The sequence below is a fragment of the Suricata suricatta genome, chromosome 6 (genome assembly GCF_006229205.1).
Source record: "Suricata suricatta isolate VVHF042 chromosome 6, meerkat_22Aug2017_6uvM2_HiC, whole genome shotgun sequence".
Lineage (NCBI taxonomy): Eukaryota > Metazoa > Chordata > Mammalia > Carnivora > Herpestidae > Suricata > Suricata suricatta.
In genome coordinates, this window is record NC_043705.1 from 114,120,874 (window position 1) to 114,148,455 (window position 27,582).

Sequence of the window (27,582 nt, forward strand, 5' to 3'; positions counted from 1 at the left end):
TCAGATGACAGTGTGTGCACACTACATAAACAATCTGGAGGGAGTCCTTTATTAGCAGAGCAAGAAAGCAGCTAGCTGTCTGTGTTCTATAATGTCCTTTTGGTGTTTAGAGACTTTGACTCAAGTAGCCCTCTGTTTGCTTAATGTATGTTTTTTCAAATCTCTACTTATTAAGCCAAATAACAAAGAGCCAAGAGGATGAAAATATTGATTATAAATTCTCATTGTCAAAGAATAGTTCTTAATTTAAGATCGTGTGCCCCAGGACAGTATTCCAGTACACCAAAGGGAAAACATCCCAGTGTTTACCCAGAACCCCACAGTCGTGGTGCAGTGCTGAGAGCCTTCGTAGTGTGCAGAAGTTTGATGAAGAAGTTGGCCAACAAGCATTCGTTAAAGGGCTCCTCCCTTGAGAATGTTGTATCTTAGCTATTGGAATTTCTGCCTTATTACAGTCTCCTAATTCTCAATGAGTCACAATCCTCTGTGATGCTCTTTTAGTTGTTAAACAACAACAACAACAACAAAGGTGGGGGAAAGGAGCAGAAAAACACTGGGGGCCCAAGAGTCTAGGCTGGCCTGGAAATGTTGTTCTCTTCCATCAAGCCTCCTGACTTTGAAGTCACTCAGCCTCAGGAGTACACCAGAGCCATGTTTCCTCAAAAGGGCTCTGCTTCATCATCTTATCATCTGGTGGGTATGGCACATTCTGGAGGAGACAGAGGGAAATGCATATTCCTACAGGTCTTCTGAATTCCCTCTGTAGATGAAAGGGGGAGGAAACTTTAGGGTCCTGAAGACTGTATGTGTAAAAAGGTACTTTCTCACAAAGAGAAATCTACATTCACTAAAATGTTGACAAAAGTAGAATTTTGCCCCAAATTGGCATTTTGTCACTATATTGCTTGAGCACCTTGCAGAGAGAGCCACAGGAGCACAGTGGCTAACATCAAGGACACTGGGTCCATGTTGTTTGAATCTGGCTTCACTACTTAGCATAGGACCTCATGCAAGTTATCTAATGCTCAGGTGCCTGTTATCTCTCAGTAAAATAGGGTTCTAATAGTATCTCACTCACAGGACTAGTAGATGCTTAAATGACTTGATATGTGTCACTTGGTAAGCATTCAAATTTCAACTGGAAATTATCAATTCCATCCATTTCTCTGATACCATTTTCATCGTTAGCTATTTGTATGTAGACAAAATTTTATATCTGTAAACTAATGGGAAAGGAAACCCAAGCACATTACAAGATACCTAAATTTTGTATCCCAGCACCAGTGAACTGTGTGACTATGCAATTACTTGATCTTTTTGGGTTCAAGTTTCCTCAGCTGTAACATGATGAGGTTGAAGTAGATTACTTCTAGGACTCCCTTCAGGTCTAATGTCTAATTCCTCCAACCCTAGAGTACTATTGTTGCCAAGCCAAAACAACTCATGTTTCCAAATTGCATTGGAGTATTTGTTTTTCACCAAATCTTAGGAAATTACAAGTAGTGTTAGTGATCTAAATGGCATCCCTCACCCACACCCACACACCCACACACCCACACACCCACACCCACACACACACACACACACACACACACACACACACACTACTTTTTTTCCCTTGTAACAATCCTTCTAAAAGTTTTGGCAGCTGTAGCAGGAAGAAGTGAAACGTTAGATTTTTGAAAGCAAAGTATATTGCAGGGAAAGGGTTACAAGGTCACCCGGTTAGTCTAAAGTGTGTAATTCTTTTCCCTCTCACCTCATTCTTGGTTTTTCAGAGTAGCCGTTGAGTAATATTGTATCAGTTTGATAAGGCTCCCTTGCCCTTCCTAACCACTAAAACCATCCTAGACACCTTTTCATGGACACTCCCTCCATTAAAGTATCAGAGAACTTTAGAGCTGCTTTTTAAAAAACAGATTAAATTAATGATTTTCTTAAGAAATATTTTTTTCCTGAGGAGAATCTGAGAAAGAACTGATGATGCCGTGTTAAGATCCTGACACTGAATAAAGACATGGAGCACTTCTGCCTCCAGAAACATGTTCCCTGGGACACTGATATTAGAAAAGGAACAGACACAAACTCCACTGCATTTGGCTGCCAGTAAAGAGCTCGTTTTGTTTACATTATGACTCTCCAAAGAAGACAAGATGAGATTGTCATTATCCAAATGTTATCCAGTGTTTTCCAACTCAGTTCCTGAGCTAAAGGAAGAGATTGCCAAAAATCATGTTTACAACAGTGAATGCATTGTGTAATAAAGCGTTAGGTAGATCAGCTAATAAAATTACTTATTTTAGACTTAAATCAAAGCTGAATTTGGGTCTAATTCTCTTCCCCAAAGGGAACAGAGAAAGTTGATTTTCTGATAAACTGAAACATACCCAACTTTTTGTTGATAATAAGGAGTGAGATCCCTTATCGAGATATTGCCCATGGGAATCAGTCTTTTTCGGTGGGAGAGGTTGGCCAATCTCAACTGAATTGCTAATGGTCATCTTTCTAATTGATTTTGATTCTCAAATTTGTTAAAACGAAGTTGGCAAAGACTATCCTTTATTATCCCTGTTGGCTGACCTATGGACTCTGAGCTGGAATGGAGTTGGTAAAAGTTGAGGAATGGAACTGAAATTAAATCCTTAGATCCCCATCATTAATTTCCTAGGGGAGATTGTAACAACTTCACCTCCCACCCTTTCCTGACACTGAGAGTTGTATGATCAGCATTCCCTTGTTAAGGCATTAGTGGATCAGGCCTCTTGGGAAAAGCAGTGATGTGCTTTGAATATTTGACCCAAAGTACCACTCATGATAATTCATCTCAATTTATTCTACTTATAAAATTCAGATTAAGAAAACTGAATCATTTAAGATTAATGCAGCCTGCTCTTAAAATAGCCATGCAGAGTCACACATAAGTAGTCTTCTCTTCTGTGCTATGTTGTACTTACTGTTATTTTAGCATTGCTCACATATTGCAGAAAAACATGAGCCATTGGATTCTCCTTGTTTTTATGATACCTTTGTATACTTACACTTAATTAGTTATCCTTTGTTTTGAAGCTCAGAAATCTGAGATGTTTATTAGTTCTCTACTCTTGGTAAAGAATGCCATTATAATATAGCTTAAAGCAGGATATATCCAAACTTGTGAGTCTTCAACAGGCTTCCTGTGCTACTCAAGGCTATTCATATCAGATCCTTGTATACTGTTTGCTCTTTCTGTTCCGTCTTTTAACATGCCCACAGCAAAGGCATTATTCCATGTGTATAGGGAATATACTTTGACTTTTCTATCAATAGTCCCTTTAGAAGATTAATTGTAATATTAGATTGGGGTCACATATGTTAAGAGTGCTTTAGTAAGATGCTGAAGAGTCCACAAGGCAATGACTACACTTCCTGAATCAATTATCTTCTTCCCTACCCCATTTTCCCAACACTAAATACAAATGAACTAAATGTTCTTGTAAACCTTATTTCCCTTTTTCATGCCAGTTAGACCACAGTTCTGCAGTGCATGGACATACAATTTAGAGACTGGGTAGATGCAAAGAGGAGAAAATCCCCGCCTTTTTAAGATCCCAGTTTCTATCAACACTGCCTGGCCAGAGAGTAAGCCTAATGAAGGAAAAGGGCATTGGTATTACAACAGTAGTGAATCATAAAACCTCATAAAACCAAGATCCAACCAGAGCCCCATCTGGGAGTGAGGTTTTAAGGAGCAGGCAGGAATGTGCACTAATTATCAGATTGTTAATATGTTACATGTGTTTTGGAAAAGAGATAGTGTGATTCAGGGCAGGCAGTAGCTGGACCAGTAGCTCTGGGTTTTATCCATCACAGATTTAGTATTAAAACACCAGCTGCATTATAACTTTCCTAATGGAACAAACGCCCATACGTCACCTGGTGTAACAACCAAACATCCTGCCATTTTTAGACATGCTGACTATGAGGACTGGAGTCTATTTGGACACCTTCACAGCAGGAGAGGAAGTTTAGATACATATGTTAGGTGATAAAAAGCTTTGCCATGACAATGAACAAAATTTGAGGGCTCTTGGGTTCTTCATAAGCAATTAGATTTAAGAGTAAAGTGCTTATTTGACTTAAAGCCAATGTAATTGTCCTTTAATATAGGATAGTTAGAGAGTCAGGGAAGACTTCTCATTTTAAATGCTACATATATATTTGTGTGTGTGTGTATATATATATATACTATATATATAATACAATACAGTACAGATTATATATTTAATAGACACTTCTAAGATAATAAGCACTTCTAATTAACCTTCCTCTTAATCAATGAGAAATGGCATCAGTTACAGTATAAGGCAACATATATGCTGGGCAAAACATTTTTGTAACAACTGAGAACATAGACAATTAACATGTCACCCACTCTCTAATTTCCATTTAAGAATTTGACTTGAAAAGGAGATTTAATTGTTACTAGCGCTGCAATTTCAGAATCTTCTATTTTCTTTGTTAAGCAGTTTGTATCCTCTTAAAAAAGGGAACTTGTTAGCATTCAAAAGATAAAGTAGATCTAACTTACTCTAATTTTCCTAAACTAAGAAGAGAATCGCAGAGAGTTATAACATCTTATTTACCACCTTACTCTGTACTTTATTATTGAGCTGTATTGCTACCAGGATAAATGACAAAAATACAGGAAAAAATATTCAAATTATTTATGAAATAAGTGCATATGTTACAAATTCATTTCATTTCAGAAATGGAAATATATGAGCTAGCAGGATAAATTAGAAGTACTCTCTCAAGCATAGCTGCTTTCTAGCAAGGAAAAGAACCACCTTTCTCTTCATGATAAATGACTTAAGTTTTCTCTCCCTAATCATGACTTAACTTGTAAAGCTAATAGGAAGAAATTGTAAAGCCTCCACAAATTTCCATACTTCCCAGTTTCTTTTGCTGAAGGAGTTTTCCAGATATATCCAATTTTACTAACAGAATCTTCCTATTTAGAAAGTATATAAAACGGGCACCTGGGTGGCTCAGTCGGTTAAGCTTCTGACATTTGGTTTCAGCTCAGGTCACGATCTCTTAGTTTCATGACTTTCGGCCCAGGGTTGGGCTCTATGCCAGCTTCGGATTCTCTGTCTCTCTCTCTTTCTCTCTCTGCCCCCCCCCCCTTTGCGCCATCTCTGTCTCTCTAAAAATAAATAAATAAACTTAAAAAAATAGAAAGTATCTAAGAAGCACTTGTGACATTTGGAAAGTACCCTTGGGATCTCTCTTATTATTTCTACTTAATTACCAAAGGATTTCAAGCAATTAAAAAATACAAATGCAAGACACCACCACTAAAATAAGTAAATAAGAATAGGAATTATATAATAATTTTATTGCAATAGTTTTATTGAAAACTATGCTAGAGGTTGTTCTTAAGCACAACATTTAGCTCTAAGCTTACTGTTGAATGTAAAGAGAAAAATGGAACAATCAACAGTTCTCAAAAACAATAAAAAAGCAAAACAAATAACTGAGTCCATCTGGACAGTCAGAAATAGATCTTGGCATTGGATTCTTTTGTGGCTACTGAAGAGAGAGAATGGCTCGCAGAAATGGAAACTAATACCAGGAAGAGAGTGTTGACCAGGCACTGTTTTAGGTAACTGCATCATTTAATTCATAAACATTACAGGATCTCTGTGTAATGAGTAGTCCTAACTCTGTGAGAAAATGAGCACACGGAGGCTGTGTGATTTAATTCCTCCTACACATGGCACTATATCACATTAAGGGGATTTTTTTTTTAATTCCAAAACGTGTTTTCTAAGTATCTCATCCATTATTGTGACAAGTCTAGGATATAATAATGAGCCTGAAAGTTTATTTCTAATAGTAACAAAACAACTCCTGTTAGCACTTACTGAACACACATCAACTCATTAAAGCCCCAGAAACCCCTTGTGTTAGGTACTGTTAATATCTCTATTTTACTGATGAGGAAACATTCCCAAATTCTCATAATTACGGAACCTAGAAGTTTCCCAGGATAATGTCTAAATCATGAACTCCTGGTGATCTAAATGAACACAAGTGTGCATCTTAGAATACTTTGATGTTCTTGAGTTTTCAACTGCTGATCTCAAAAAAATCCTTTATCTCAAAGCTATGACAGGAGCTGGGAAGGAGTCAGGCAGAGCTTCTGAAATGCATAGCTGATACTTTGTTCCCAAAACGTATGAGGCTGGTTTGGATCCTGGCCCAGGTAACGGTCATGCTAACTCTGCATTTTTCACCAACCCTAATGCTGTGACCAATGCTGACTAACAGTCACCCACTCACATCAATGTATCTCGAAATGTGCTCATCTTTCATGGAATATAATTCTCATTGCTTTGGGCCCTTCTTAGCCTGAGATGGAATCACTAGTACTAGAATGATTGATCCTGCAAATATCCACTAGCTTTTAAATTGTACCACTGAATTAAAATTAAAACAGTTCTCGGTTATTGGCAAATTCACAACTTATAGTACAAAATAATAAATAAGACAAATCAATAAATAATTTAACTCTAGAGTGTGTATCTCTGTGTGTGTGTGTGTGTGTGTGTGTGTGTATGTGTGTGTGTGTGTGTTTAATTTGAAGAAAGGAACAGGCCCGTTGTACATCTTTTAGCATGAACTACTAGGTTAAATCATGTACTTTTAATTCTATTCCTCCAAATCTTATCTACAAAAATTGAAATTTACATGGTCCAATCCAGTACCTCAAAAAAACAGACTATTACTATTAATAGCAAAGTAGCAATAATGTTAGCATAGTGGGGGCACCTGGGTGACTCAGTCAGTTAAGCATCTGACTCTTGATTTTAGCTCAGGTCATAATATCGTGGAAATCAAGTCCTGCATCGGGCTCTGCACAGATAATGGGGATCCTGCATGGTATTCTCTCTCTCCCTTTCTCTCTGCCCCTCCCCACTTGTATTCCCTCCCTCTCTCTCAAGATATATAAGTAAACATTTAAAAAATGCTAGCATAGAAATTAGTCAGTGATGACCTGGAAACCTTCCTTCCTTAAGAAGATGATTCCAGGGGCACCTGGATGTCTCACTCAGAGAGCAACCAACTTCAGCTGAGGTCCTGATCTCTCAGTTTGTGTGTTCAAGCCCAGCGTCCAACTCTGTGCTGACAGCTCAGAGCCTGGAGCCCGCTTCAGATTGTGTTTACCTCTCTTTCTGCCCCTCTCCCACTCATTCTCTTTCTCTCTCTCTCAAATAATGAATAAACATTTTTAAAATTTTATTTAAAAAAAGATGATTCCAACAATGATCTCCCCCCAAAAAACACCTACTTCTGGTTTTCAGAGACAGCACACAGTGTAGCATGCTTCTCTGTTTAATTAAGCAGCACAGTGTTTGTAATCATCCAACTCCAGTTTTACTTATTGTTCTCAGATCCTCAGAGATTTTTCTGTTTTTAAATATTTGGAGATGCATGTAACTTTAAAAACAAAGTAGATTACATTAAATAAGATAAATCAGGGAACATGACCTGTCTTTTATCAAGCATGAATAATAAGAGAATGAAGCACTGACTCATTTTATCTATTATCTATCTGTTCATCTATCTAACATTGAATGATAAAGCACTTCTTTATGTAAGGAAACTGGAAGACACTGTCATGTCTTTAAATCATGCCTTGTGTGCTGATTAGTATATCTTGAGTAAAATAAATAAGAAACTCATATCATGATTATCTTCTCTCAAAAGAGAGAAAATAGGTTATTTAAAATCCAAGAAAATTTAAATTTTAACTTGGGCTACACTGAATTAGTTTATGTTTAGGAACTTAACAATGCCAGAGAAAGCAATTTGACCTCAAAAGATAAATTTTAACAAATGGGTATTTACCTATTTTAAGTACTTTCTAAATTCATAGGTGCAAGATTATACATAAAAGTTTTCTTTGGGCATTATTTTCTAAGCTACCTAATGATGCAATTATAAACATTCCTGGGGTGCCTGGGTGGCTCAGTTGGTTGAAGGACCAACTCTTCAGCTTGGGTCATGATGTCACAATTCATGGATTGGAGCCTTGCATCAGGTTCTGCCCTGACAGAGCAGAGATTGCTTGGAATTCTCTCTCTCTCTCTCTCTCTCTCTCTCTCTCTCTCTCTCTGCCCCTCCCCCACTTGCTCTCTCTGTCTCTCTCTCTCAAAATAAGTAAATCTTAAAATATAAAGAAACATCCTTCTGAAAAAAATAACTGCACTGCCATCTAAAGCATGAATCAAAACTAAGAATGACATTACTGATTTTATAAGTTCTTGCTAAATCTAGATACTGACTTCTCTGTGTAACAGAATGAAAGTATTCTTCCCTAAAAAACATTCTTACTGATCATCTTAAACTGAATATATTTCTTAAGTTATACATATAAAATATATTCATATAATCACCTATACATCACATGTATAAGTTATCCATATGTTTATGCATACACACGAGTTTCTCATTGCTAATAGTACTGTGTCCAGTGCTAGCAGTATGTGAGATAAAAGGTATTTAAATAATTATTCATAATGTCACTATCAGAGGTGACTGCCATTCTATGGGTAATTTTCTTTTATTTTTCACTCTATATCTGTGATGACATAATTCTCTATTATGTGGGTACTCCCAGTGGATGTCATGCTGCACATAGTACATTTTATCTTGGTTATAGTTTTATTTTTCTCATGAACAAATGAGACTTAGGTTTCCCACAGCTGATAGATGGCAAGGCTAGGATTGCTTGTATGATTCCAAACATTATGCTCTTAACCACTCAACTTCACAGTCTTCAAATGATCTCCTGGAGGCCAACGTTTTAGGCTCAAAGAGCACTCAAATTTTTAAAGTTATTGACACATATTCCCAAATAGCTTTCCAAGGTTTTCTAAAGATATTTAACCAGAGCAAAATCAGAATACCCAACTATTTTCAAAACCAAGCATGAATCAAACTGATATGACATGTACATATAGACCAAGTCTAACTTGATTTCAAAGTAGAAACTACTCTCCAGCAAGGGTTATAACAGGACTTCACCAAAGGTAGTGAGATACAGATGCACATAAAAGCACATGCATGTGTACACACACACAAATACACAAGATTTTTCTTAGGGAAGAACTGCCATTGTTAAAAATTAAGGCCATGAAGACATGGTCTGTAAAGTGACGGTAATAAAAGATGACTAACTGGCCTTGCATGTGAACTGAATAGAAATATGGCTGTTGGGATAAGTAGTAAGAGAAGAAATGGAGAAGAGGTGAAACAAAATAAGAGGAGGTAAAAGATTACAGAAATAAGTGATGAGTGAGAAATCTGCTCATAGTGGAAAGGAGGAGGAGGGCAGAGTGGGATCGAAGTATCCTGGAAAATAAGCACATTTTTACTTAATCATATATATGCTGTTAAGACTTGCATCTCCTCCCTAGTTGCAAATGTTAAGGGAAGCCCACTTCATACACGATCTCCTGAATGAGTTCAGGGGAAGATATTTACAGAGAGAGAGCCCAGTTTCACAATGCACTCAGTATGGAGCATAAGAAAAAGAAGATTCATGGAAAGTGAGATGGAAATTGACATCGAAGATTGAAGGTTTTATTTTATTTTTTTAAACTTTTTTAATGATTATTTATTTTTGAGAGAGAGGAAGAGAGAGAGCAGGGGAAGGGCAGAGGGCGGGAGACACAGAATCCGAAGCAGGCTCCAGGCTCTGAGCTGTGAGCACAGAGTCCGATGCAGGGCTCGAATCCACGAATGGGGAGATTATGACCTGAGCCGAAGTTGGATGCTTACCCGACTGAGCCACCCAGGTATCCCTAGATTGAGGGGTTTAGTACAAGCAAGAATTTAGAGCCAGAGGTAATGAAGAGAAGCAAAAGTCACCACCTCCCAGTATCCTTCCCAAGTAGGGTTGCCAGATAAAATACAGGACTTACAGTTAAATATGAATTTTCCTTACACCTCAGGGGATAGGGCAAACACTAATATGCATAGTGTCAGAATGATTATCAAATCTCTATTGCCTGCTATAGTCTGAATGTTTGTGTCTTGGCAAGATACATATGTTGAAATCTTAACTTCCAAAGATGATGGTATTAATAGGTGGAACCTTTGGGAGGTGATTGGGTCCCTAAAGTGGAATCCTCGCAAATGGGATTAGTGCTCTTATAAAAGGGATTCACCAAGTTCCCTTCCACCACGTGAGAACATAAGTCTGAAACCCAGAAAGAGCTCTCACCCCCATCCCAGCACCCTAATCTCAGACTTTTAGCCTCCAGAACCACAAGCAACAAATTTCTGTTTATAAGCCACCCGGTCTGGTATTTGGTTACACCAGCCTGACCAGGCCAAGATTGTATGTTGTTTCTGTCCCCAACTCTGCTTCCATTATGACAGGGCTATTCCATTAGCAAGTTTTATTAGTGTTAATAATAAATAGCATTAATAAATGGAATTAATAAATTCTAAATAAATAGAACATTTTATACATTAATAAAAATTATTAATGAAATCAATAAATTATACATTCTTATTGATTAAATTAATGTAGTTAAATTGAATTATTATTTAAATTAATAAATTCTAACTAATAAATTAGTAAAAACATTTAATTTATTGATTAAATTAATAAATGCCAAGTAGTATTTTAATAGAATTCCTAAATTCTAGATTAATTAATAAATTCTAAATAAATTAATAGTATTAATAAGAAAATAGTTAATAATAGTGTAATACCTATACCTCATCCTACTGTACTGCCATCTTACTAATGATTTCATGAGAGAAAATTACACTTTTAACAAGTCACTGCTCGCTCACCTCTAAATGCACAACTCTTTATAATAGCTAAGACATTTCCTTAACATTTCCTTAAAGAAAGGCTACAGCCTAGCAGTGCCCACGGGTCAGCCAGAAGGCAGGTAGAATTCGTGGGATCTTCTATTAACCATTCTTATATTTGTGAAATATTTTCACTCAGGTTCTATTTACATTTTATACCAAATTCTGACAGCCTTAAGAAAAATGACATACTCAGAACGGTTGTAGGGAACACTCCCTATCTTTACCTTCTAAATCTAATAAAAATATGGCCCCAATATAAATAAAATCTTATTTCCAGACACTAAAATTAATTGTTCTGTAGAAGTAAAATGGAAGGAAAAAATCCTCCTTTGATGGTTACAATGAAAGTTTGAGACAGAGACATTGGGTTCCATCCATCGGTATAATGGAATCCTTCTAGAAGGGCATGAGCTGAGTTTAATTAACAATTATTGATGGAGCACTTACTATGTGTTATAGATAGGACTTCTGCTCTGTGATAAGGTAATGTAATGTAAGTCACTGTCCCTGAAACTAAGTACAATATATTCATATAGCAATGAAAGCATGGGTAAAATATGAAAGGTATGTAAAAAAAGGGAGTGATTCTCAGCAAGAGAAGGAAGATCTGCCATGGGTGAAACATCATACAGAGCATATCTTCAGGTTTTTGAAGGATACATAAGGGTATACCAAACATGAAAGGGAAGTATTGTTCAAACCAGCCTAGGATGTGTGAACACTGCAAACACTTCAGTATCTCTTGAGTGTAAGACAGGAGGTTAGGAAGGCCAGTTGGATAGAAGTCACTATATCATTAAGAGGTTCTCATGACAAACAGCAATGTGTTTCGAGCAGTAGTGTGTGACTTGGACACATATGTAACTCAAACTGATCATTTAGATGGTGACATGAAGGGGACATTTAAGTGAGGCAGAAGTAGTCCTCAAGGGGAGATAAACTAGGGATTTTATGACACAGGCCTAACTTCAGCAAGCAGAAAGGATGGATTCATACTTCATTCATTTATCCATTTTTTCTTCACACATTTATTGCACCTGGGTCTGACTCCAAAGTCAACCCAGTATTCCAATTATTGAGTAGATGAAAAGGAGAAGTTACAAGAATAACCATATTACAAAGAGTGTCCAAAAGAATAGGAAAAAAATGCAGACAGTGTGATATCTCAGAAGACAAGTGAGAAGTATGGAAGAACAGTTACTTCAAAGGCCACTGCAAACAGCTTAGACAAGAAGGGACTATTGGAAGTGGGCAACATGGGAATTGTTGCTGCCTAATGAAAGGGTGCCAAGTGGAAGCCCAGCCTTACTGAGCTGAGGAAGAGAATAAAAAGTCAGAAAATGGGGTTCTATACAAAAACTTATGTTTTGCTGAGATCGCGAAAAAATGGAGAGAAACTTGGGAAAAACTTGAGATCAAAGGTAGGTTGTTTTTCTCACACCTGTCAGAATGATAAAAAAGATAAGAAACAACAAGTGTTGGCAAGAAACAGGAACCCTTGTGCACTGCTGGCGGGAATGCATACTGGTGCAGCCCCAGTGCAAATAGTACAATTCCTCAAAAGTTAAAAATAGAACCGTCCTATGATCCAATAATCACACTACTGGGTATTTACCTAATGAATACAAAAACACTGCGATGCCTGGGTGGCTCAGTCGGTTAAGCGTCAGAATTTGGTTGAGGTCATGATCTCATGGTTGATGGGTTTGAGCCCCGTCTCAGGCTCTGTGCTGACAGCTCAGAGCCTGGAGCCTGCTTTGGATTCTGTATCTCCCTCTCTCTCTGTCCCTCTCCTGCTCATGTTCTGTCTGTCTCTCTTGCTCTTAAGAATAAATATTTTTAAAAAATTTTAAAAGAATACAAAAACACTAATTCAAAAGGATAATATGCATCCTTATGTTTACTGCAGCATTATTTACAATAGCCAAATTATGGAAACAGCCTGAGTGTCCAGTGATAGATGAATAGATAAAGGAGAAGATATATAGATATAGATATAGAAGTGGATACACACACACATATACATACATACAATGAATATTATTCACACATAAGAATGAAATCTTGCCATTTGCCACAACATGGATAGAGCCAGAGAGTATAATGCTAAGCAAAATAAGTCAGTCAAAGACAAATATCATATAATTTCACTCATATGTGGAATTTAAGAAACAAAACAAATAAACAAAGGCGGGGCGGGGAAGAGAAACAAACCAAGAAACAGGCTCTTAACTTTAGATAACAAACTGATGGTTACCAGAGGGGAGGTGGGCAGGGGGATGGAGTAAATAAGTGATGGGGATTAAGGGGTACACTTATCATGAGCATTGAGCATCGAATTGTTGAATCACTATATTGTACATCTGAATTTAACATAACACTGTATGTTAACTCTACTATAATTAAAATTAAAAACAATAACATTTAAAAAGAATACTTGATGTTAACTAACTTGGATTTAAATAAAAAAAATAAAAACCTTGAAAGGCAGGGGAAAAAAGTAGGTTGTTTTTAGGATGAGAGATATTGCAGAGAATGATCCTATATTTGGACTGAAATTGATAATGGTAATGGCCTTTTACTTGAGCAGAGATGAATGAATGGAATTTTAATAATAATGGGATTTTAATGTATTAATATTTTATAAACAATACAAACATGGTTGAAATCTGACATCATGGGAAATACACTCTTAGTTCAGTTTTATTTTACTTATTTTTTCCCTAATGTATCTTCAAATCAAATCTCATTTTCTCATTCTATCATTATTTTTCAATAGAACAAACAATAGACTTCAGTAATGCCTAATCTTTTGGCATTTGAAGACCATTTTTTTAGATTAAGATATTTTGCAGACTTCCACATGTAATCACTATAATTACATAATGATAAAAAGCTAGTAAGAATGCTTTAAAATAAACTTTATCATTTTATCACTACAAAATATTCACATATATTTGAAAAAGAGTTTATATGCATGGGAAATGATGTTTTTGGAGGTGATAAGCGATGTGTAATATGACCACTGATCACGGTAACTGAAATCCTTAAGGCACCCAAGGCCACAGACTGGAGGTCCAAATACAATATGACAAAAAAAAGGGAGCCAGCAAATAATTGTAATTACTACTGTAATCTGAATCGGGGAAGTTGCTAGGACTATACAAATGTTTTTATACAAATTCAAAAAGTTATTTTTCAAGTGAAATCTTTTGAAAGGCCGAACACTTCCTTTCCTTTACTGACCCCTAGAAGCCACTGACCCAGTACATACCATAAAATCAGAACAATGCTGAAACTGTTATTATTAGCAAATGTTTCACAGAAAATCATCTTGAAGGAATACTTGTACTCTCCCAATCCTAATTACTGGAAATACAAAATATTTATCCCTGGAAACAGAGGTGGGTCAGAGAGCTGGCAGGAAAAAAAAATTGGTAAAACCCTAATTTTGGTAAAAAGAAAACTTACTGCCCAATTAGAACTCAGCCTAAATCTAGCATTTTTACTGTGTTTAAATTTAGGGATCAAAACATTCATTGACTCTTTCTAAATTTTTCAAATGATATATCCTGTGGTTTTATAGCAACTTACTGAAAACTACAATTGGTCGAAAGGCTCTTTTGCTAAGAGCCTGTCTTGAATTGAACATGGTGCTATCATCTGCCTGAAGGTATCCCCATGCAGGGATAAAGTCTGCTTCAGCCTCAACGCTGGACTGCGACAATGGACTGCATTGAAGTACTTGGGCTGGGAAGGCGCTCTGCTCAGCCTTGGAGCAGAAGCTTTGACTGCACACCCTTCTCATTGTTCTCTAGGGATGTCCCTTTGTTTCCTCTGCCCAGATTTCTAACAGAAATCTTGTCCTCTTGGCTTGTCCTCTTGGTCCCTATGTCTGGATACATATCTGTCCACCTCTCTGGTTTCTTTATCATCGCTTTTCCCTGAACTCTTTGCATGCAGGATTTTTTTTTACTCTTCCAGAGTTACATGTCCAGACAACACTAAACTCTAAGGAGAAACACTCCCCAGCCTAAATTATTGAAATGTGTCAAACTGTGTAGCTGTTTTTTATTTAATGTAGATAAGCTTTAATGTGGGTAAGATTATAAAAAAATTTTCATTTCCTTTATTCTAAGGGCCCCTTGGTTTCCTCCTCCTACCTGTGTTTTCCTAGAGTACTTGACCTAGAGACAGCAGTCAGTAAATACTTTGAATAATGGATTCTGCTGTTTCCATAAAGCCTTCCGTAACTTTCCTAATCCAAAACCCTTGTTCCCTTGAACTTCTATTGAAGTTATTGCTTGTACTATTCATTTGGCAACATATATATTTATAGATGGATTTGTGACATCTATAACTAATATTTGTAAATGTTTCACCAATTTTTTTGCTCCTTGACAGGATGTGCCTAATATGGTATTTGGTGAATTTTAATGGCTGAACTAAGAACAAAGTCTAGATGCTAGAGTGTGACTTATACTTCCTGCAGTAAATAATGTATTTCGTACTTGACAAGAGATCACTGATTTGTCTGTGATGCTTATGAAGTTTGAATTTAAAGCTAAAAAACATGTTTCATAGAGGAGACAACTAAGGGATAAGTAGCAATAGGTGGTACATACTCAAAATATAAATCTACTAGCTTCAGATGGTACTAAATTCAAACATATCCAAGGAACAGTGGAGTTATTAAGGGATACATACCTAGTTTTTAAAGCTTATGTTAGAAAAGACAGAGAACCTTCCCAGCTTTGCCTCTACCATCATTAAATAGTATTTCTTCAAAGCCCACTGGATTAGTTAGAATATAGAACTAAATGTCGCCATTTTTTTTACATTTTCCATGCATTAAATTATTTGTTCCTTATATGAACCTTAGAAAGTAGGGCTGTTCAACATCACCTAAAATAATAAAAGGTAGAACTGGGTTCAGGTCTGTCTGATTTTAAATTATATGATCATTCCACTATCCCATGATTTCTTCACAGTCATTTCTGATAACCTGCTGTGATGTTTCTGTTCTTACAATTAGGTCCTAAAATAATAGTGCTGAGCAATCCTGATAGTTTTCTAATTGATTTAGGTCTTCAAATAGTGGCTGTGAAATCTCTTCTAAGACCATTCCCTTATCATGGGGGTGTTCTATAATGTGGACATTATAGGGCTTTTATTGTTTTGCTCAATGTCTTGAGTTGTAAACTAACTTACCCACACCTGTAAACTCATTTTACGTCCTTGTTTTCTTCCTTCATTCCTTCCATCCTTCTTTCCTTCCTTCCTTCTTCTCCTCCCACCTCTCTCTTTCTTTCTTTCCTTCTTTCTTTCTGTATAAAATAATCAACCATATTATATTGATCTTTCACTGTATTCAGTAAATCAGATCCATGGTAGAACTGAGTGATGTAGTTTTAGTTTAAATTCTTGCTCCTTTCTTTTTTTTTTAAAATTTAATGTCTTTTATTTATTTTTGAGAGAGAGACACACAGCATGAGCAGGGGAGGGTCAGAGAGGGAGGGAGACACAGAATCTGAAGCAGGCTCCAGGCTCTGAGCTAGCTGTCAGCACAGAGCCTGACACAGGGCTCGAACCCACAAACCATAAGATCATGACCTGAGCCAAAGTCATATGCTTAACCAACTGAGCCACCCAGGCGCCCCATAATTCTTGCTCCTTTCTAAGAATTCTATAAAAGCTAAATCTAACCAATTTTTATTTAGACCAATATTTATTACATATATCAAATTCCAAGAAGACATGTTCAATGATTCTGCATAATATAAATAGGAAAGAAGCAACTTCCATTAAAACTTTACACTATCATATATATTAGAATATACACATTTATTGTCATTTATTTCATCAATAACTCAGGTGCAAGCTTTCTCTCTCTGGAATCTAGATATCCGACAAACCCCAGAGATAGTGAAAAATAGGAACAAATAAAGAATTGACTAGAATAACTTCTCTTATTAGACAGACAGTGATGGCAGTCAGATCATCACATAAATCCATCCTTATTTAGGTGCTTTTCATGCTATTTTCTAGGACATTCATAAGGAGGTAGATTTTTTTCTTCTGGGGCTGATTCTACCTTTGACTTCATCTTTTTTTTTCCTTTTGGGTAAAGAAGAATATATAAAATCTTAATTCTCTTTTCTTCCTTTTTTGAATTTGCCCGAAGTGGTAGATGAGGAGTGTATATCAAAGACAGCTATTCCATCAGAGCCTAAATTCTCAAAGGCATTCTCTTTCAAAATTTAATGTTTCCTTGGGCACCTGTGTGGCTCAGTTGGTTAAGTGTCCAACTCCTGTTCAGGTCATGGTGTCATGGTTCTGAGTTCAAGCCCCACATCGGGCTCTCTGCTGTCAGTGCAGAGCCTGCTTCAGATCCTCTATACCCCTCTCTCTCTACTCCTTCCCCTTCTCTACCCCTTTCCCCCCTCAAAATAAAAAATGAACATTTTTTTAAAAATAAAAGAAAAATTTAATGTTTGCTAACACTCTTCAGACATAAAGTGAGAGTTACGGGCTAGCAATCGTTTATGTTAATATCCTCAGAATAATGAAAAGGAAAACTATCACACTGGCAAAAGACAATACCTATTGCCATCATTAGAAAGAAATAATTAACCGTGTCCTGGAATTAACTGCTTCTTAAAGCCTGCATATGGCCATGTTCTTAAACTTTCAAACTTTTATTATGTCTCATAATATTATGTTATTAGGTCAGCGCTGGGTGTTTTTTTTAAGAGTTAAAGGAAAGTGTCAAGAAGCTAAGAAAGATAGGCACTTTATGGGTACAAGGGTAGATTTCAAAGGTTTATGGCTCTCACTCAAGTTTACAGCTCTTAGGCGGTTATTATAAGGGATTGGGAGAGAAGCAAGCCCAAGGCATGTTACTCCTGTTCTTCGGGCCACTTTCATTTCACCTTCCAAATTCTGTGTTGGTACTCCCCCTTCTTCCCTCCACCTACTATTTCAGCTTTTATATATTCCTCTCTTCTTACTGCTACTCCTCCTTAACTGTCTGAAGTAGCAAATTCATATGCAGTGGCAAAATTCATGGTCACTTTGGCAGTAGTAGCAATTGGTAAGAGGAAAAGATAATGACCATATTCTAAAATTCTTCATTCCTAGTCTTCCATAAATTGCGATATCTTACCATTTTCTGTCCTATTAACCAAACAGTGTAGCAAGAAATTTAAAGTTAAGGGAAATGAATAAGGTTACACTTAGCTTAAAGAGGCACATAAGAATGGAGACCCACGTCTTCAGAGGCAAGAGATGGGTGTTGATAGGAGCATAAAAAGAATGGGGGCAGATGGCCTGGAGTGGTAGCCTTTGTTCAAGATAATAAAGAGCCTCAAGAAGGGGGAGAATTCAGTCAAAAGTGAGAAGGTGAGAAGCTGAAGAGCAAAGAGCAGAAAGCAAGATGTTAAAGATAGGGGTCAAATGGCAAGAGGAAAATGTTAAGATAAGAGGATACCATTCAAAGGATCTCAAAGTGGAAAAAGAAGAAATAAGCAGAAATTTCTCAGCATGGGCCGAATAGGTCACTGTTTCCCATACAGTGTGTTGATAGGAGGTTATAGGAGGTTATCACTGCATTTCAGATAATCAGCAAATAGACAACATGAAGAAGTCTTTTGCTAGGACAGAACATAGTTCATTCATATAAAGAAGGATAATTTCTCTTTACAGGATGCTTTATATTACATTTTTATTTTTACTATATTCTTTTCTATTTTCCTCAACCCTATATTTCTTTAATATATTTTAAGAACAGTAGTATCATCCCTCCATTTAGAAGTTAAACATCAATTAGATTATGATATGCATAATATTTTTGACAGGTAGGTTAATTTATACTTGTTTGTATTACTGACTTCTAAAATGATTTAACTATTCTGAGCATCACGTTGCAACACTTAGAACCTAAGAGTACAGACTTCAGATAAAAATAAGTAAATAAAAATTTTGTGTTCTTTGTGCTTGGATTTAATCTCTGCTTTGAGACAGATTAAATATTTTAGAGATTTAAAAAAATACCCTCTCTAAATCATATTCATTGTTTGCTTTGATCACTTTTAGAAAAGAAAACAGTCAAAGGGAGGGCACTTGTTAAAGTTAAATATACTTGGTGCTAAATGAACAGGAAATTTGATTGATTGATTTAGCTTTACATGAATCTCTGTCCACATTCTATCTGATATTTGTAACACACCCTTTAAATTCATTATTAAGTAGCTGGTTAGATAATCTAAATCTCAAACTATAAAAATACAGTTTGCTATTCAAAATCAATTTTCTACTTTATAACCTTCCTCACTGAAAAATAAGATGCCTCTATTATTTGTCTTAGATCCTTAAAAATAACACATATATCGCAAAGGGCCAATGAAAATTAATAGAGTATTCAGCTGTTGGGACGTTTCTGATAAAGTTACAGATAAACTTTACATTGGAAATCTAAACTAGAAGAGGCTTGTTACAATTTAGTCTTTCAAAATAAAGGTTTCTTTGAACTTGCACAGCAGTGAGGGAAGGCAAGGGGAAGCTTTGCTGATCTCTTAAACACATCGGAGCTTAGCAAGCCAAACATGCCAGACAGGTGCTTTCATCAACCTGGTTGGTGTCTGTGCCCATCTTCCTATGGAGATAGGGCATTTATCTTCCCTCAAAGGTGGACAGGAACTCCATCACTTCAGGAACACTAGAAGATCTACACAGAGCTTCAGAATTTCCATGTCAAATAGCATCTCTCCATTTTGGTCATTAAGTCATCGTTTCTGAGAGTTTTGCACTCAGGGGGAAAAATGTTCAAAATACTCGGTGTGGAAAATATAAAAGATTAAAAAGAAATAAAGCCATCATTCAGAAATAATCACGATTATTTTGGATTATCTTCCTCCTTTCTGATAATTATATGTGATATATAAGATATGTGCTGAACTGTAGCTTTTATAGGATTGCGATCACACAGCATCATATTTAAAGCTTATATTATTAGCAAATCCTATAACTAAAGAATGTTATTTTAACATTTTCTAACATATTTTATATGATTGCTAGTGGAAATATAATAATATGACAATCATAATTTCACAGGTACATTTAGTTGGACCTTTAGATTGTTTTCCATTAGTTGGTAATACATGTAATGATTTCAATATACTTTTTAATACATAAATCTGTTTATGCCATCCCTAACTTTTTTTTGCATAGGCTTTAAAAGTGAAATTATTTGGTTAAAGGGTTTAACAGATTTTTAAAAAAAATTTTTAATGTTTATTTATTTTTGAGAGAGAGAAAGACAGAGCACGAATGGGGGAGGGGAAGACATAGAGCCTCAGGCTCCAGGCTCTCGGAGCTGTCAGCACAGAGCCCTAATGGGGCTCGAACTCACAAACCCTGAGATCATGACCTGAGCCCAAGTTAGCCACTCAGCAGACTGAGCCACCCAGGTGCCCCAGGGTTTAACAGTTTTAAGGCTATTTCAGCAAGTTGTTTGATTGTTCCAATCACCAATTTACTAAACCCATACTAACTTTGGCTCTCATTAGTTCTTTTTATCTGAGCTAATTTGATAAGCAAAATATTTTGTCTTGTTTTAATTTGAATTTCTTTTACTAATTAAGAGGTTAAATATTTTGTACTCCTCAAATCTGTATTTTTTTTTCAGTTGTATTTTTAGGTCATTTGCCTAATTTTCTGTCGAATTTTATTTGTTTTATGTTTATTTATTTATTTTGAGAAAGAGAGAATTCCAAGCAGGTTCTATGCTGTCAGTGCAGAGCCCAACATGAGGCTCAAATCCCATAAACCATGAGATCATGACTTGAGCTGAAACTGAGAGTCAGACACTTAACTGACTGAGCCACACAGGCAGCCCTCTTGTTGAATTTTAGTTCTTCTTTTTCATTGATATATGTGAGTTCTTAATGGACTGGGGTTAGTTTCCTTGTCAAGTTTGTGGTAGAAATGTTCTCTTTTACAATATTTTGATTTATTATGTATTTTGATGTACAAAATCATTAATTTTTTATATTCTAATCTATCATTTTCACTTTGAGAGTATGTCCTTGTATTTAATCTTTTTCTCATGCCCCAGACCAGATTATTTCCTAAATTTTTATGTCTGATTACATAATAGTATTGTTTTTCAAAGTTAATACTTTCATTAACTTAGAGAGTATAATATTGATTTGAGGACAGGATCTAATCACTCCCCCCACCCCATTTTTTGCCCAAATAGGTAATTGCTCAGTATCCTGTAATGAATCTTCTGATTTTTCATGCTAGCTGAATCATAAACTGTTATATGACATACTAATGATTCATTATTTATTTACACTGTGTCTAATTCTAAATTACTTAAGAAAGCGTGTAAAGAAATGGATTAAACAAAGGTAAATTAAAGGAAAGAAAAAATGTAAAGCAAAGAAAGCATGTAAAGAAAAGGAGGGGCGCCTGGATGGCTTGGTTGGTTGAGCATCCAACTTCGGTTCAGGTCATGATCTCAGGGTTTGTGGGTTCAAGCCCCGAGTCAGGCTCTGTGCTGACAGCTAGTTCAGAGACTGGAGCCTGTCTTTGGATTCTGTGTCTCCTTCTCTCTCTGACCCTCCCTGCTCATGCTCTCTCTCTCTAAACAATAAATAAAACATTTAAAAAAAATTTTTTTAAAGAAACCCTATAAGGAAAGGGATAAAACAAAGGTAAAATAAAGTAAAGAAAAAATGGAGTCAATAATGACTTAACACAAATTTTTTTACCATCAAACAGAATTATTCAAGGAATGGACCATAAATAGCATACCTTAGGCCTTTAAGCAACTAGTGAGAATAGACAAATTTAGTGTGTTACAGGATTCAAGACTCACAAGTATAAAAACCTAATGCTCTTAAAAATTACAAATTACCTGCTCAATGAAACTATAATGAAGGACACTGTAATGTGGTAAAATACATACTTTACTCTATTTTTGTAACAAATAGAGCAACATTTTTACTAATATGATATTTTCAAACCCATAGCTTTGGCTTTCTGATAAGTTTAAATTAACTACAGTTTTAAAAATCATACCTGTAAACATGGAATCCATATCCCTCAACATTTTTTATATCACTACACAATTTTTTTTAAGACACTGTATAGCCATAAATTAAGAAATATTCAACCCGAGAAAGTCCTTGAAGTGCCTCAAATGCATGCAAACAGTTGAGGGCATAGGAGGATGAACAATTCTAAGAGTTTGGATAGAATTCATGAGTCAGCCGAGAAGTGGTAAAAGGCCATGTCCTATGTCTACCGGAAGTCCACACTCCCTCTGCTTGAAGGAAATATTTATATGTAGGGTAACCAGTGTCCCAGCTGTCTGATCCATCCATCGATCTTGGTGCCACTGTCACACTTTTGAAATTATTATATCTGTATAATGCATTTTACGATCTGGTAGAAAATATTTTCCTCAAAATTATGTATTTTTAAAGGTGAAATTTTGCTATTCTTAACTGTTTATTTTTCTCCATGGAAGATAAGACCCCTTTATCAAGTTAAAACATTAAAATTGAATCAAGTACATAATAAATGAAAAACTGAAATGCTTATAATATTCATAATTCTTTATACTCCTTTTATAGCTCAACATTTTATGTTTTCCCCATAGGTCCTGGATATTTTGTTCATGATTACTTCTTATTTTATTGCTTATGATTTATAAAGGGATTTCTTAAAAGAGTTTTTTAATGTTTTTATTTATTTTGAGAGAGAAAGAGCACACAGGTGAGTGGGGGAGGGGCAGAATCCAAGCAGGCTTTGTGCTGCCTCCCTGGACCCCAGTGCAGGGCTCAAACTCACAAACTGTGAGATCATGACCTGAGCCAAAATCAAGAGTCAGGATGCTTAGCCAACTGAGCCACCCAGGTGCCCCAAAGGGATTATATCCAAATAGTGGTGAGCATATAGAAAAACGATTAATTTTAAGTATCTTGTACTGAACCAACTTAAAGAACTGCTAATGTTTTCAGTAGATTATTCTGATGTTGTAGTTAGGTAATCCTGTCACCCCAAGGTAATGATAGTATGGGTTCCTCTTCTCAATACTTATCCTTCTAATTTCTATTTGATGTTGTATTTCATTGACCTCAACTTCTTGGTTAATATTAAATACTAGTTGTGTCAGAGAGTATAGTTACCTGATATTAAACTATGTGTGAATTGCTGGATAAATCTCACTTGATCATTATGTCATCTTTCTATAGTATATTAATGAATTTGACTAATTAGTATTTTATTTATGATGCAATGGTAGCATTCTCTTTCGTTATCTTTATCATATTCCAGGGTCAGTCGTATGCTTTTCTTCTCAAAAATGAAATGGGATCATTAATATAGCATGGGATCACCTGGTTTTGAAAATCAAATAACATTCGTAATAACAATCATTAGATCCATTGTTAGGATTGGAGAAACTGTTTATAATAGTAGTAGTAGTAAAGGTGGTATTCTATTTTAGGAGATTCTTTTCTCACTTTGGGTCAGATGATGAAGAACATACAGTATAAGGATATTTGAAGGTCACTTCTGGTGCCCAAGTCATTATCGTTATTAGCATTCACTAATTATATTCTGATATTTTTAATATTCAAGAATATAACATTATAGGGGTTATTAAATTGGGTATGCATATGTAATATACAGATTCTACAGTTTGTTTACAGAATTATTTTTTCTCATATTTACAATCTGGACTTTTCCAACATGTATAGTTAACAGAGAAGAAAACAGTAAATTAAAGCTTGGTATATAGGAAAAATCTAAGCGTATATAGCTTAACTACTCTGTAAATTTGTACAAAGGATTTGTTTTCCATGATTAGCTTCCATGTATTAAATAATACAGTAACACTAAATAAACAGAGATTCAGTGATTTCCATTAATGATGCTCAGGTTGTAAATCACCAAATAAATTTAGCATGCCAAAAGTTGTATTTGGCATACAGTTTGGGGATCATAAAATTTGAATGCTTCCTCCCAAGAGAATTCCTAAGAAGACTTTTGTTTACATTTTCTTTTGCTAATTTGTACTTATTATGAAAGGTTTTTTATTACATACCAAGATATATACTAGGCAGAAAATTAGCTGTGAACAGGACTGAAGATACAGCCAAACCCAAAGATTTTGAATTATCAAAATTATCAAACTTTCCTAATTCACAAAGAAATCTGGAGACTTTTCCCATCTATCAGCACTTGCTTAAGGGAAGGTAGAGCAGGTCATTCTCATGATGCTGCATGAGTGTCGCTTCGTGAGCCACCATTGTGGATAATCATTGTTTTGTTGTGACCCACATACTCCCAGCTGTAGGCATAAGTCCTTATAACTGGTGTTTAGAAAAAGACAATCTATTCCAATCTTTAACTTACTCTCTTGCTGTTATTCACCCTTCTTCATGTTGAAGTTAAATTCTGAGTCGGGCATTACGTGAAAGAGATTAGGCTACATGCAATATTTGATCTTTAAAAATCCTGTAACGTTACGAGGGAAAATGTTCAGATGAGAATGAGTAGGAAAAGAAAGACATTTTTTGTGCTCCGTTATTTATGATCAATTTCCACTGAGCCTTCCTGAGGTTAGTATATGACCAGTGTATTCATTTTCCAGCTGATTGAAGCTATCAGGCATCAGCTTTCTTGTTCTGTCGTTACCATCTCAGGTAGAAGCTACTTTGCATAGCATCATTTTTCTAGAACTAGTAGAAAGAACATGAGGCGGGAGTTGAAAAAACCTAGACTAACCACTGTTGTATAAGTGAGGTAACTCATTTAACTACTGTATACATCCAGTCTGTCCAATCCAAATTACTGACACCCTTTAATATTACCTCTAAAAGCACTGCTGTTCATCAGCTTCTAAGGCATTTCTGAATGTAGTTTGTGTGTGAAGTGACTATGGTCCCCTTCATAGCTGGGATGAGAATGTGGCAAACATTTCTTTTTAGTGAATTGAGAGAAAATTTCTGTTGGTATTGGGTTTCAAGAAATCTTTGCAGAAAATGCCTAGGAATATTCAAAACACACTTGAGGAAAGGGCTAGAAGAAGCAGTATTTTTAAAGGGACTCTCAGTCTAGAGTGCAAGGATAATATGGCAAAATGGGAGAAGACAGAGAGCCTAAAGCAATGGACATAACGACAGGGCATTTATATCTTCATTCAGAATCATGGTATGGGGGATCACAGAGTTTTAAGACCGAGGCTTACTGGAAGTAGAATGCTAGGAAGATAAATTTGGAGAAACACTTCCTATTAGTGTAAGGAAGTGTGCCCTTGCTAGCTGTAGGAGCAAAAGAACTGATAGTCACCTTCTTGTACCATGAGACCATTTGCTTCTGAAAAGAAAGTGAGGCCCAGAAGGGGTAGTGGAAAAGATTGAAAGCTCTGATGGAGAAGGAAGCCAGATCTAAAAAGAGATGAGAGGGTCAGGCTCTGCCTTCTCTCCTCCTGCCAGCTCCTCCCTCTTCCTCCAGTCAACTCCCCACACATAAAATATAAATGTAGAGATAGTAGGATCCAGACACACGTCATTTATTATTCAACTGGCAGTATCAGCATCATCTCCCTCCAATGCACTACAGAGGTGGTTATCGAGAATAGGGAAAGAAATCACACAAAGGGAAAGGACTTCATCTGTTAGTCAACTGGATTTAACATTTTGAAAACCAATGAAATGCAACATAATCTGGCAGTTAAGAGCCTGATGTCTCATAAGAGATTGGATCTTGACTCTGAGCTTTTTCAGTTTCAGCTTCCATATGTATATAACGGGGCCATCAAGGTGAAGATCGCAGTGTGCTTAGCATACGGTCAAGTACATGGTGATATCCTATAAACTGGAGCAATTATTACTCTCTTACAAGTTTCATTACACTTTATCATAGTTTATGTTAATTTTCTCTCCTCCCCTCTGTGAAATGACAAAACACTACTGTTGTTTTCCTTGTGTAGGAAACACCCAGCACAATGCTTTGAACAGATATAATTTTTTGCTGCTAAACTTAGACTGCTCTTCTGTCTGGAAAGAAATCCCACGATGCAAGAGTTCAGTGCATCTGGACATATGTACCCATTGTTACATCAACACAGTTTCCTTCTGTAATAAATTACACAAAAATGGGGCATATTTTCTGTCTAGACTGATTCCAATGTGTTTGTCCATAATTATAGAATTGTTTTCTAAATTTAGGTTCAATTAGTTCTATTTTTTTGGTAGGCCTGTTAATTAAAATTTACTAAAATACAATAAAATATTAGAGGGGCCCTAAGTCCTAATGCATATACTGTCATATTAAACCTAGACTTAGAAACTTTCTAGAAATGGCCAGTGATCGAGAGCAATGTGGCTTTGCCAAATGAGCCCTTTCAATCTGATGCACTTACTTCTCTCTCCTCCTCTTCCTCTTCCTCTTATACTTCTCCCTCCTCCTTTTTTCTCCTTCCTTGTCATCTTTTAGTAACTAGCAACTTATTTCTCAGCACATGCTGAATGGGTCTCCTTGCTTACTTGAACCAACTTTGTACCAAAGAACACTAATCATTTAAACTCTTGCTAGTCAAAGTTTGGTTCTAGGACCAGCAGCAATGAAGTCACCTGGGAATGTGTAATATGGAAGCTGAGACCCCACCTCATGTGATAAGTCTGACAAGCGCTACCTTACTTAACCTATTTTGTGGGGGATCTAGGGAAGATACGGTTCCACCCACTAGAGGGCAGTAGGACATGTGCACCACTGAGCACTACATTTATTTCCCAAGTCTGATTAAAAGTTCTTTTAAGAATCACCTGCAGTTGCCAAAGATATAGTATACTTAGTTCCTTTAAAGGAAAAACCACAAAGTCAAACCAGGTTACATAGAGAAGTTCAACATGTGAGATTAATGAAAGAAGCAATTCCATGGCACTAGCATCGTATAAAATCAAGTGCCAAATCCTAAATTGTATTTTTGGCTCTTGTTTGTAGATTTGTAGAATTGTAAAGCTGGAAAAGACTTTGATAATCACCACTGGGGCAACCTCTTTATTTTACAGATAAGAAGGAGACTCTGAGAGGTTAATTGGCTCTTGCAACTTCATATGGCTCACTATCTGCCAAGCCAAAGTTGGAACTACTATCAGCAGACTCCCTACCAAGAGTAAAAAGTTTCTAACTAAACGTATCTCTGTAGTATTCCATGGCAAAATGGAGTTCATGCTTCTGCTTTACACATCTTGTGGGTTTAGCACTGTTAGTTCTTGTTTCTTAAGAGGGAAGATAGAAGGGGAAGCATTTGGGGTTTTTTTTCCCTTCAGTTATTTATATGCAACAGCACTGCCATCAGAAACAAAGCCTAGATGTCTCCAGCTCCAGCCCCAAAGTGTCCACATGTAAATAACCAATCATTAGGTATTGAGTAACCATAATATTCATGGCACTGTTTCACATTCCTTTTAGCGTGATGCTAGCATGAGTTTTGCTCTTGGTGGTCTTTAGTTACGTGTGTTATAATAGCTTGGCCGGTAACTGTTTTTAATTCTCAGTCCCATATGGCTTTTTGCATGCAAAATGGGATCAACAACATTGTGTCAGACCCAAAGATACAGAAGGTGATGAAAACTGAGCTGGTAGATCTTCATTCATCTAAGAAACTGGCAAGGCTTTACAGAG

The 27,582-nt window shown here is 36.2% G+C and overlaps 1 protein-coding gene and 2 long non-coding RNA genes across 3 annotated transcripts in view; 2 read left to right on the forward strand and 1 right to left on the reverse strand.

The window, feature by feature from the left end:
* Positions 1–27,582, reverse strand: part of LOC115293161 — an 80,423-nt gene that overhangs the window by 39,816 nt on the left and 13,025 nt on the right. The gene's annotated exons all lie outside the window — the stretch shown is intronic.
* The window catches only part of FGF10 (fibroblast growth factor 10), an 84,757-nt gene that overhangs the window by 30,547 nt on the left and 26,628 nt on the right, over positions 1–27,582 (forward strand). The window lies entirely within an intron of this gene.
* On the forward strand, positions 529–27,094 carry LOC115293162. Its single transcript, XR_003909395.1, has 2 exons — positions 529–693; positions 26,967–27,094. It is a non-coding gene; the product is annotated as an uncharacterized LOC115293162 (long non-coding RNA).